The sequence below is a fragment of the Vigna umbellata genome, unplaced genomic scaffold, assembly GCF_029865625.1.
Source record: "Vigna umbellata cultivar VRB3 unplaced genomic scaffold, Vumbellata_1.0 scaffold_376, whole genome shotgun sequence".
In the NCBI taxonomy this organism is placed as follows: Eukaryota; Viridiplantae; Streptophyta; class Magnoliopsida; order Fabales; family Fabaceae; genus Vigna; species Vigna umbellata.
This window is the reverse complement of record NW_028274433.1, coordinates 37,211-48,915: the sequence shown is the minus strand read 5'-3', so window position 1 is coordinate 48,915 and position 11,705 is coordinate 37,211.

Genomic DNA, 11,705 nt, shown 5'->3' with positions numbered 1-11,705 from the left:
CTTCTGTTCACACAGAGAAGAAAAAGGCCATTAGTCCAACTCAAATAAACAAGAACAACCAACTTAAACATGACTAAGAGTACACAAGCATAAGAAAGACACACACATACCCTATAGGATTTTCTAACGATAGAAACTGCTCTGATACCATAAATGTAACATCCCAGATTATATAGAAATATATAATATAGTAAGTTCACATTTTAATATAAGAGAACAGTTAGAAGTAGACTGTAAGTAAAGTATTAAAGTTATAATCATCCCAAAATAAGTCATAATTTAAAAGCTTAATAGCTTATTTTTTCCCTAGGTTTGATGAGTAGTGTCAATTAGGTTCCTCCTTTTAAAAAAGTGTCAATTGCATTCCCACTTGGTAAAATCTGCCTCAATCAAGTCCCTTCCGTTAAATACTCACCAACGGCGTTAAAATTCTTTTCTCTCTCTTCTGCTTTTCTGTGAAAACATATTGTCAGTACTTTTTCCGCTGCAACTCTGGGTAAAGTGATACAAAATAAGTTCTCATCTCTGCACACTAACATCCAAATTCCCCGCACCTCTGTCAGTCTTTTTATTAAACCCCATTATTTCTTACACCATGGGTCTCATACTCAATCAAAGTTTCAATGAAAATTTTCAATCCTCTCTCACCCGTACATGTTGCAGGTGGAGAAATTGTGAATAAAAAGAAAAATAAAGTGTTAGACTAAGTCAAAACGAAGAAACTTTCTTTTTCTTTCTCATTAATTGAAAGAAGGCTTGGTAAGTTACTATGGGAATGGTTAGGTGGAGTAGTGACTTTTGTTAGTGTGGTGTGATGAATCCTTGCATGCATAGAGATGTAAGTTCTCCTCGGTTTTGCTTAGGATGTGTATTTGTGAGTGCGAGAGGGAACTGATTTCTTTTCAAGGGGAGAGGGGTGTGTAATTCTTTTTGGGTGTTGACCCCTTTGAACGTGAGAGAGAGAATGCTTGTTTTGGGTTTTATGCCGTTTTCTCGAAGGACAGTAGAAAGAAAAGTCTTTCTCTACTCCTTGTGAATGTTTTGATGGGTGCCAGGAAGGGGTATCACTAAAAGTAGATGGTGCTCCTGTGCCATGCAAAGTACGTGACGTTATGCTTCTTAAGCCAAACCGAAAAGTGGGAAAATTGTTGTGGCTGAATTCTTCGTGTGATACGAAGGAAGGCTTCCTTCTTTTCTTAGGACCATACTAAGGAACGTGGGACATCTTTGCTATCATTAAAGCGCTGCTTTTTGTACCCTTAAACATTAGGGCTATTTTAGGGAAGTGGGTTATATTTGAAGATGGAGTCTGGGCTAGATGAGATTAGGATTAATGTGGGTATTTGCATAATTTGTTTTAGGTCAAAACAGGGAATGATATAAGTATTAAGGGCGTAGGAGCAAAGGGAGGCAACCCTAATTCTCGTTTTGGCCGTAGAGAGTGTGAGAGTCTTTGCTTTGTACCATGACTTGAGTGTAGCGAGGAGAATGGAATGAACCGTGAAACCTAAACGTCAGGAGAGATTCTACTGTTGCCACGAGAGAGGAGAGGTTGTCCAACGCTGCTAGGAGTCAAGGGAACATAGAGAAGCTTTGGGAACAAAGAGTGGAACCCTAGTTGCATGTAGACCTATAGTGAGAGTGTGCGTGTGTAAACTTGTGAGATATCCTAGGGTAGGGTTTGGTTTTGTGGTGTCATTCTCGTTTCAATAAGAGAACTGTAGAGAAATAAGGGAGTGAGTGGATAAGAGTCTCATTTTGTTTTCGCTTGCAGACAGTGTAGTATATTACGGTCCTAGGTATTGTGATCTTGGGTTCTATAGATGAGGAAGAATGGATATAGAGTGGTCTTGGGTCTTGTAGAATAGGTGTAAGGTTAAAACGAGGTGTGATAGTTTTATGTGAATATTATGGAGGGAGGAGAGACTTGCAGAGTGGGTTGGGTGTTTCTTGTTTTGAGCTTTGCTTTGGGGTGTTCAAAATGGTTGTAAATGAGAATAGTGGATAGAGTGAAGTAAGGATGTCAAGTGAAAGTTTAATAGGAGAGAGTAGTGTACTTGATTATTATATAGGGAAGGAAAGTAAAGAATAATTTTGGAAGTGGTAAGGACATGTGTGCGTGAATCTTAAGTGATGAAGAAGAAATATCTAAAGGTTTATGTTGAGTTGTAGATACGTGAAGAATGTTGGAGTTTGAGTGGTTTGTAAAGTATTGGTCTCGGTTTATGTGTGAGATTAATTAAATAGAAAGGGTAGTGAGAGTCTTGATGGGTTACGTGAGGAGTTGCAGGGAGAGTTTGAGTTTGTGTGAGGTTTGAAGAAGCAAAGGAAGAAAAAAAAAAGGAACATGCAAGGTGTAAGTGAAACTGAGAAATAAAGGGGCTGAGTAGGACCCGTTATGGGAATGGGTGAAAAGAAAAACATATAGTGGAAAATTTTGGTACAGGTAGAAAGGAGTCAGAGAGGATTCCTTGTCTTGTTTGATTTTGGTTTCTTATATATATGTATATAGGAATTGGTAATGAAGTGGTGGTGGGACCATGGAATTAAGAAGAGAGAAAAGGGGTTTAATAAAAAGGTACAGTGTCCTCACATCTCCTAGTTTATTTTTGGGTGGGTTAGTTTCAAAGCAGAACTCTCTGGTTGAGATAAAGTTAATAAGCATAGTGAAATTATTAGAAAGTAAGAGATAAAGTTCATACATATGGATATGGAGAAGTGTTTCTTATCTGGGTGAAATTAAAAGTATGGGTCCCACTTTGTATATAAGAAGAAGAAGAAAAATGTTTGGCTAGGTAGTACTAAATAGGAAGAGTGACGTGATGTGATATTAAAAAGTTGGCAATTAATTTGATGCAGTGGAAGAGAGAAAAAAGCTGCTGCGTTACACAGAAAAAGCAGAAAAACCAGAAAAAGTAGAAAAAGTAAAAGAGAGAGAAAAATAATTAACACCGTTTGTATGGATTTAACGGAAGAGATTTCATTGATATAAATTTTATTAAGTAAGGACGTAATTGACGCACTTTTTAAAGGATAGACTAATTTGATATTTTCGAGCAAAACTGGGGACAAAATAGGGTATTAAGCCTAATTTAAAACTTTAAACGCATTAGAGTATTTCAAAATAATAAGGACAACCAAGTGTCCTAACCAAAATAAGTAGCAGCACTATCGTCCTCCAAAGCTTGCTCTAGAGGCACCTCATCCGCCTCTACTCACATCCAAGTGGATGATCATTGCAAAAGAAAAGCATACCCAAACAAAACACAAACATACGAGCAAGGGTGAGCTAGATATAAAAATTGTTATAACAATCAAAGGCAACATGCAAGTAAGACAGATACACTACACTGCATCAACAGACATGTTGCACTTAAACTTGACTCGTCCGGACTTAGAATGATTGTCGAGCTATGGCGGGTCGTGCACTCGTGGTGGCCTCTACTGCTTTGCAAATTCATTGCTAATGGGTTTCACCCTACCACACTCACGAGGTTAATCCGTTATCACTCACCTTGGGCCATACTGGAAGCCTCCAAGACTAGGACCTCCTGCTACTACTCACGACATGGTTCAACCCTCTCTACTTGAGAATGATCGACCATTGTAGTTCCAAGATAACCTCCAAGACTGAGCTATCATGCAAATCATTCTAAACACTAAGGGCACCATCATGAATCTTCTCCTTGAAGATCATGGAATTACATCCAATACTATAGGGCACCACCATGTAACCTCCTTAGAGATCCATGGAATTACGCCCATCAACCAAACTTGATACATTCAACCACCAAACATGTTTCATACCATCACACACAATATGTTCAATAACATTACTACCATCATGCTATGCATTTCAATCATTCCACACATTTGGTTCACCCAAAGCAAGAGCAAAAGAGAATACTAGACCCAAAGGGTTCGCACAGCGCATCCTATTCGCAAGGCGAGACAGGATGGTCTCGCACAGGGCACCCCCCTAATTCGCCATGCGAATTAACTCGCAGCATGCATCAAACTTTCAACCTCTTGCATAACACACCCAGGTTACTATGCGAGAGCCTAAACAGAGACCAACCCCCTAGAACTCTCGTTATGCGCCATTCTTCGCTATTCTATTTATTTGGCTAATTTCCCAGGCTAGCAACAGTCGCAAAGTGACTACATTCGCTACGCGACTCACCAAACAGAGAGCAACCCTATGTTATAATTCACATCGTGCACAGAGTCGCTATGTGAATGCCCTAACAGAGAGCACCTCGCCAGGGCAACTCGCTGAGCGAAAGGCTTCGCTCTACGAGTCTGCAAAATCTGCATAATGAAATTCTGCAGATTTGCACAACTTAACCACTCAAAACTCATTCTAACCTTTTTGGTGAACTTCTAACACCCCCAACTCGAAGTATATATTGACTTAAACATGTCTAACTGATTTTAACCCTTCCTAACATCTTTTTAAAGTCTTTATGCATTGATTTATACTTGAAAACTGAAAATCTCTTAACCTAGGGGCCCAAATCTAATTCTACCACCTTGAGTCTGATTTTGACCATTTTAGGGTGCAATTAGGCCCCAATTTACTTGCTTAAGCCACTTAAACTGACCAGAATAATCTGTAATACCCAATTCTCAATTTGACCACTTCAGTTCCTCTAATAAGACCCTAAACACCCTAATTCACTTAAGTATTGTTCTAATCACCTATTTAACAGACTTCACTTCATTCAACCATTCAATATCAGCCTAAAACCTTATCCATCCCAATTCCACAGTTTCACTATTAGATAGGCATTTGAGCAATCGAGTTCACATACAAAATTTCCAATTCCAATACAAACAACACCCATACATAACAATCCATACATACGTTATTTTCCCACTTCAAACAGCAATTTATCTCGTGCACACCCTAATTTATAGAACAAAAAGCAAGATCCAGCTCCCCTTACGTTGGAGTGACTTGACTGAACAGCACAGCCCGTTGGAAATCCCTAATAGTATCTCACAGCAAGGACCTAAACAGTGCCCTACAACCACCAAAATGGTGATGGAAACAGTTCTTAGAGCTAGGATGAATAGAGGAAATGGAAGGGAATATTTCTAGCTACATGCAACCAGCAGAGATGCATGCCCTAGGTTCCAAAATCACGGAGGAGAAAGGAAAACGACTTACCTGCTGAAGAACGAGAATCTAATCGGATGGTTGCAAAGCTCTTTGCGTCGCTGTCACTTGAGCACCACCTAATCAAACATGCAATGGCTGAATGTGAGAGAATGATAGAGAGAAGGCAGAGAGAATAAGACTGAGTTCTAGAGAGAAAATGGAGTTGGGTTAAATGCATTAGAATGTGTCTAAAAATGGCTTTTAAAGGAACAATTTCTGGTTTCATTAACTTAATACCTCATTAAGTTTTCTAATTAATTTCCAGGTTATTATAGTTTTTATGGAAAAATAGTTTAAATATACCTATCCAATTAGTATTTTTGTGATTTGTCTGGGTTTCTTTAAAATTGTTTTTAGGAAAGAAAAAATAGTAACAAAAACCTTTTTAATAAGCTAAAATCAATATCTACCTAAGTTTAAAATAAGAATTTAACAACATTATATGAATTTAATCTTATAAAATAATTCATTTTATTTTTTATTTTAATTTTCTAATGTATTTATAGTAAAACTTACCAACTTAGTTTGTCTTGTTTTACGCAACCTACACTGATCAATAAGAAAAGAATCAACATAATTCAATCTGACAACATGCTTTTTTACTAAGATTTATTGGTTAATGGTGTGTATTAATAGTAATTATATGATTCTTTTATCATGTTTAAATCTTAGCTTTTACATAATGTTTGAGTTTTTACTTTTTTTTTAGTTACTAACTTGCGAATTAGCTAACTCACTGTCGAATTGTTATAAAATGGGATGAATTAAAATTTTCTTTGCTACTTTTATGAGTGAATAACTAAAACTAAAGAATATAATGTATTGTTAACAAAGAAAACAAAAACTTATATTTAATTAGGTTATTATTTGGCTCACTCCATATTTCTTTTAATTCATTCCCATCATATGAATAATATCAACAACGTATAACCGTCATGATAAATTTGTATTATATTCTAAAATATATAATTCGTGAACTCCGAGTTTGGAGATTTATGTACGACCGTGTTACCAATAAACACCCAACTAATAATAATATAATATGTTGACATAATAACCCATAAATACAATATCAAGTCAAATAATATAATATATTCACCAAATCTGCTGCTACCCCATTAATCAGGGAATTATTCACACACTTATAATGATAATTAAATGGTAAAAATTATATTGTGATAAAAATATCTCTTTTTTTTATATATATTATAGTAAGGTTTAGAAAAGTCTATAAATATGTCACAATATACTCATCTTTCTATCATAATCTTATAATTTCTATTTAAAACAATTTGAAATGTAATTCTAAATTATACAATTAAAGAAATCTATAATTTAGGTTCCAAATTATATGATTTAAAATAACATTTTAATTTTTATAATTTGATGTAATTATAAAATATTAAATAAGATTATATAATTTAAAATATAGTTTTAAATTAGGTAATATGAACAATATTTTAAATTATAAAGGAATATTTGTTAAATAAGAAACTTATTCATAAATAAAAGTGAGAATATTCTAGCCTAAGTTTTTCAACTTATTCATGTCCGTTGAAGTTACACATTATGCTCCGCAAGCTCTCTATCTGGCTCAGGGAGTCTTTGCTCTCTAATTGGTATTTCTCAAGTTTAAATGACCAGTCATTTGACCTCTTATCCAATTCCTTCTCCAGTACCGATTGCATCTCATTCTTTTCTTTTTCTAGTCTTTGAGTTCGATAATCAAGTTCTGTTTTGACATGGCTAAGTTTTTCTCTGACGAATACTCTGTAAGAAATTTGAGACCTTAAATGGGTTGAAACTTCCAGAGCCAAACTTATTTTCTCCTCTAGTAGATGTCTGATTGTCTAAATCAGTACTGACACATCATAACCACCATCAGGAAAAAAGTTCTCGTTCCAGTTTCTTTGAAAGAAGAATAACCTTCTCCTCAACCTCCTTTGATCTTTCTTATTAGGTCTGCATCTGCATCCTCTTCAAGTTCATCACAACTTAAACCCTCAAAATTGCCATCGATGTCATGATAGCCATTTGTCATTATGTAGGACTGAGAAAATCTCTCCATCACATTTTTTGCAAGACTCCTCGGTAGTGGGTGTGAGGGTAATGGAAATGGAAAAAAGAAGGAGAAGAGGAGGGGGGATGTGTGTGAGGGTGGGTGATGGAAATGGGAAAGAGAAGGAGAAGAGGGAGGGGGAGTGATGGGTGTGAAGGTGGGTGACGAAAATGGGAAAGAGAAATTGAGCCTTTTACATGTATAACTTGTAGGTTTCTTTCTACATCTCCAAGTTTTCTTTGTGCACCTCTAAACCTTTTTAAATTCTTAAACTAACCTTCTGAATAGGGTAAAATAAAAATTTATTTCTCCTTATATTTACTCCACACACTACTTTTATTCACTCACACTTCCTCTTAACCTTAGCATAGCACCAACCAAGAATTCTTCTTCCTCTCCCTCGCATCCCTTATCACTTCATCTCTCACCACCGTAGCTTTTTTCACATGCTACCTTCAACCCTTAAGCATATCATGTCACAAGATACACATTTTTTACAATATTTAATTTATAAATGTTTAGTTTAGTTCAAATTCATTTGTAAATATTTAGTTTAGTCCAAATGTTTAATTTTTAAACGTAGGTATGAAAGAATTTAGAGATTTAAAGGTATGGATTTAGAGATTTAGAATTGAATATTTAATTTTAAAATTCCATTTAGGAGTGTATTAAATTTTAAAACTCAATTAAAAAATATTGAATTTTAGTTGATTATCAAATTTAGAAATTCAGTAAGTTTTTTAATCAATTTTCAAAATATAATTAAAAAATTTACCAAATTTCAAAATTAGATTCTATCTTAATTGTTATTTTAACTTTTTTTTTCTAATTGGTATTTAAATTTCCGAATCCGGTAACCATTAGTTTTTTCTAATTGTTATTTTAATTTTTTTCTTTGATTTTAATTTAATTTATTTTTAATGACTTTTATTTATTGTGTTTTATTTTTTAGGATTTATGGTTTTTAATTTGTTTTATAATTTTTTTATTTAATCTTTATTTTAACTTTTTTGTTTTTGATATATATATATATAATTGTTACTTGAATTTCCTTTTAATTTATTTTTAATTTCTTATGGTTTTGTTAATTTTGTTAATTTTATTTATTTTGTGTGGTATTGTTTAGAGGAGTTTACGAGTTAGAATTTAGGGTATATATAACATTAACAAGGTGTTTGATATAAGATGCGATTTTCTCAACCCCTCCACACCCCAACTCTCCTCTCTCCCATCTTATTTTATTTTTTATTTATTTTTAAATAAAATCTAACTTTCTTTCTTCATGTATCATTTATTTTTAAATGTGATTACACCTCATAGTAGTTAATAGTTGAGGATTTAAGTATTTCTAACGGATTAGATTTGTAAGGAGAATCAGTTTCTATTTGTTTTATAACATTTTCTTATAATTTTGTCATTAATATCGGTGGAATTATTTGACAAAATTGGTTCTCTAAACTTGTTTATATCACATACTAAAATTATGTTACGTTTAAATACATTGTTATAGGTCATAATTAAATCACTTAGGTTTTTAAAAAGTTAGCTTTGAGAATAACCATTGCAACTAAAGAAATTTGACTTAATTCCTACTAATCTGATCAAAATAATTATCTGTTGCTGAATATTGATATTGGTTGATGTGTTGTTGAATCTTATTTTTTTATAGTAAGCGTAATATTGTATGAGTATTATTATTTTTGAGATATATTAATTGAGTGAATCGATTCTATTTGATGTTAGATTTAAACTAAATGTAAACTTTTTGAGATAAGTAATGATTTAAAAACACTAATATCAGAGTAACCTAATTCAAATTAAAGGGCGACATGATAATTTTTTGGACCATGATATTTTAACAACTTTTTTAACAATTTTTGACAACAGACTATGTGTCACTATTTTATTGGTCCATGTATTTAAAATGGACCAATAACAAAACACCACATAAATTATTGTAAAAAAGTTATTAAAAAGATATTTTACTAATGTGTCTTCCTTTGTTTTGAATACATTAAGAGATGAGTTGTATCATAATACAAGAAAATTATTTTACATCCAAAACAACATAGCCTTTTGTACCAATTTCATATTCCAAGAAAATTCCTTTGCAGGATCGAGTCTCAAATTTGTGATGTCAAGTATGGTGTGTGTAAACAATCAAAGACTTTGAGCATGGAAAAATCAGGTGTTTTTCTATATAAAAGCTCAAAGGGTGTTTTTTTTAAAATAACGGAAAAAAAACATGGTTAATTAAAAAAACCAACATGTTTGATACCATACAAAAAATTGCTATGTTTAATTGAAACATAAGAACCCTAACAACATTAAGATATGTTGATGTTTCTGTTCAACTTTCTTATTTTGTTGAAGATAATAAACCCAATTTGTTTGGTGAATTATTTCTTGGAAGAAGAAAAAATTCTCCTAATACAAACTCTGGCCATTATGAGGTTTGGTGTAGTCGTTTCAAATTGGTTTTCTACTAAAGCTACAAAATTTGTTTAAATAATTTTACTTCAGTTTTGAATTTTAATAGATTAAATATGTTTATAGTTTTTAAATTTTCATATAAAATTGAAATTCGTTATTTTTTAAATTATAGTAATTAAACTTTAGAATTAATGTTAATTTGTTTGACGGTGTTTTAAAATGAAATTTTGAGTTAAGATATACCAAAACGGATAACTCAAACGTCATCCAAAAATGTGTTTTACATGTTAACGTAATTATGAATTAGAAAAATTATATTTATTTATTTTTAAAATTTGAGAATTAAAATATATCTTAATTTAAGAGAAATCAAATTCTAATTTTATATCACAATTTAAAAATTAAAAACATATTTAATTCGATTTTAATCAACTATAATAATTCAGTATTGTTAAAAAATATCAGAAACCATAATGGAATTTTTGAAAGAGGTACCAAATATCCATGTGTATTGTCTCAAAAATTATAGAACTGCGGAGTACTAAATACTAGTTAGACATAAACCGCCAGGAATTATGTAATAGAAAATCAGTTCTCTGATCACATAATTAATTTTGCTGTCAATATTTTATTATGTTTTAATTTTTTTATATGATTTTCCTATTATGAGAAGAAAATTAATAATAAAATATTAGTCTCTTTTTTATTTTTAATTATTTTTTATTCGTCAAATTTCATGTTTTTTTTTCTTATTTGATTCCTTCCATCTCTTTATACAAATTCATCGTTTAAAACAAGTAGATCCTAAATGCATTGTACTAAATGTATAAAATAAATTATATTTAGGTGAATAAACTCAAATTACACAAATTCTAACTTATAAAAAAATTAATTAAGAATAAGTTGATTTATTTTTACTTTACCTATGAAATAACCGGTACCACGTTTATCCACGTGAATGAACCCCCTTATTCTTACCTTTTATTTCCTATGGGTGCAGTACGATTAATGGATACAAGGAAAAACCTAATCTAAAATGATTTAATATATCATTTACATAAATCTAATCACAGTAATACATTCTTTTCAAAATATATTTTAAAATATGAATTAATTTTCATGTTTGTATTCTTTAGAAATAACACATAAAAAGGACAAACCAATTTATCCTTTAGAATTGTATTAATATCTCCGGGTTATGTTAATATCTAAAATTAAAAAAACTAAAATAAATCTTTCTTTAAGATTTTATTTATGTAATTAATTGTTATTATTTATTTTAGTTTTCACATATGTCATTACTTGATGTTATTTGGGAAAATATTATATATATTACACTTTCGATTATTCCAAATATTAGTATCATTCTTACCAACTTTTCTCATATCTAAAAACCTAAATAAAGAAAATGGTATAAAACATAATAAATCCATACCGTTGCGGTAATAAAATATAGTACTGTACAGTAAATTTGTTCATAATTTGATGTTTAATCTCTAAATATAAAACAAATTCAAATTCGTTAATACTAGAGTATTCTTAACTTACTGTTTCTTTTATCATCATTCTTAACTTACTGTGAAATAACTTACGTTAAATATTTTTTTATAATGTTTTTAAAAACTATGTTTCAGTTAAATTATATATAATTTATTTTGTCTTTAAAATCAGAACACGAAGATTATATTATAATCTATTACGAATTACGAATTACGAATTACGAATTATATTATAATCTATTACGAATTACGAAAGTCCCATTCTCATCTAACAAACATGTAAATGTTGTTTGTTCTGCATAACTTTCCCTTATTAGATAAAGAAAATTGTTATATTTTTAAATATTTACTTTAAAATGAAATATTTTTTTTAAATTATATAAAATAAGTATTTAACATTTAAACTTTTTATCAATAAATAATCCTAAAAAGTTTAACAATAAAATATAATGACAAGATTTATTTGTATATTAATATAAACATTTTATTCTTTTAAAAGTTAAATTAACATAAATCAAATTATTCATTTATCCATAGACTAATAATTTTT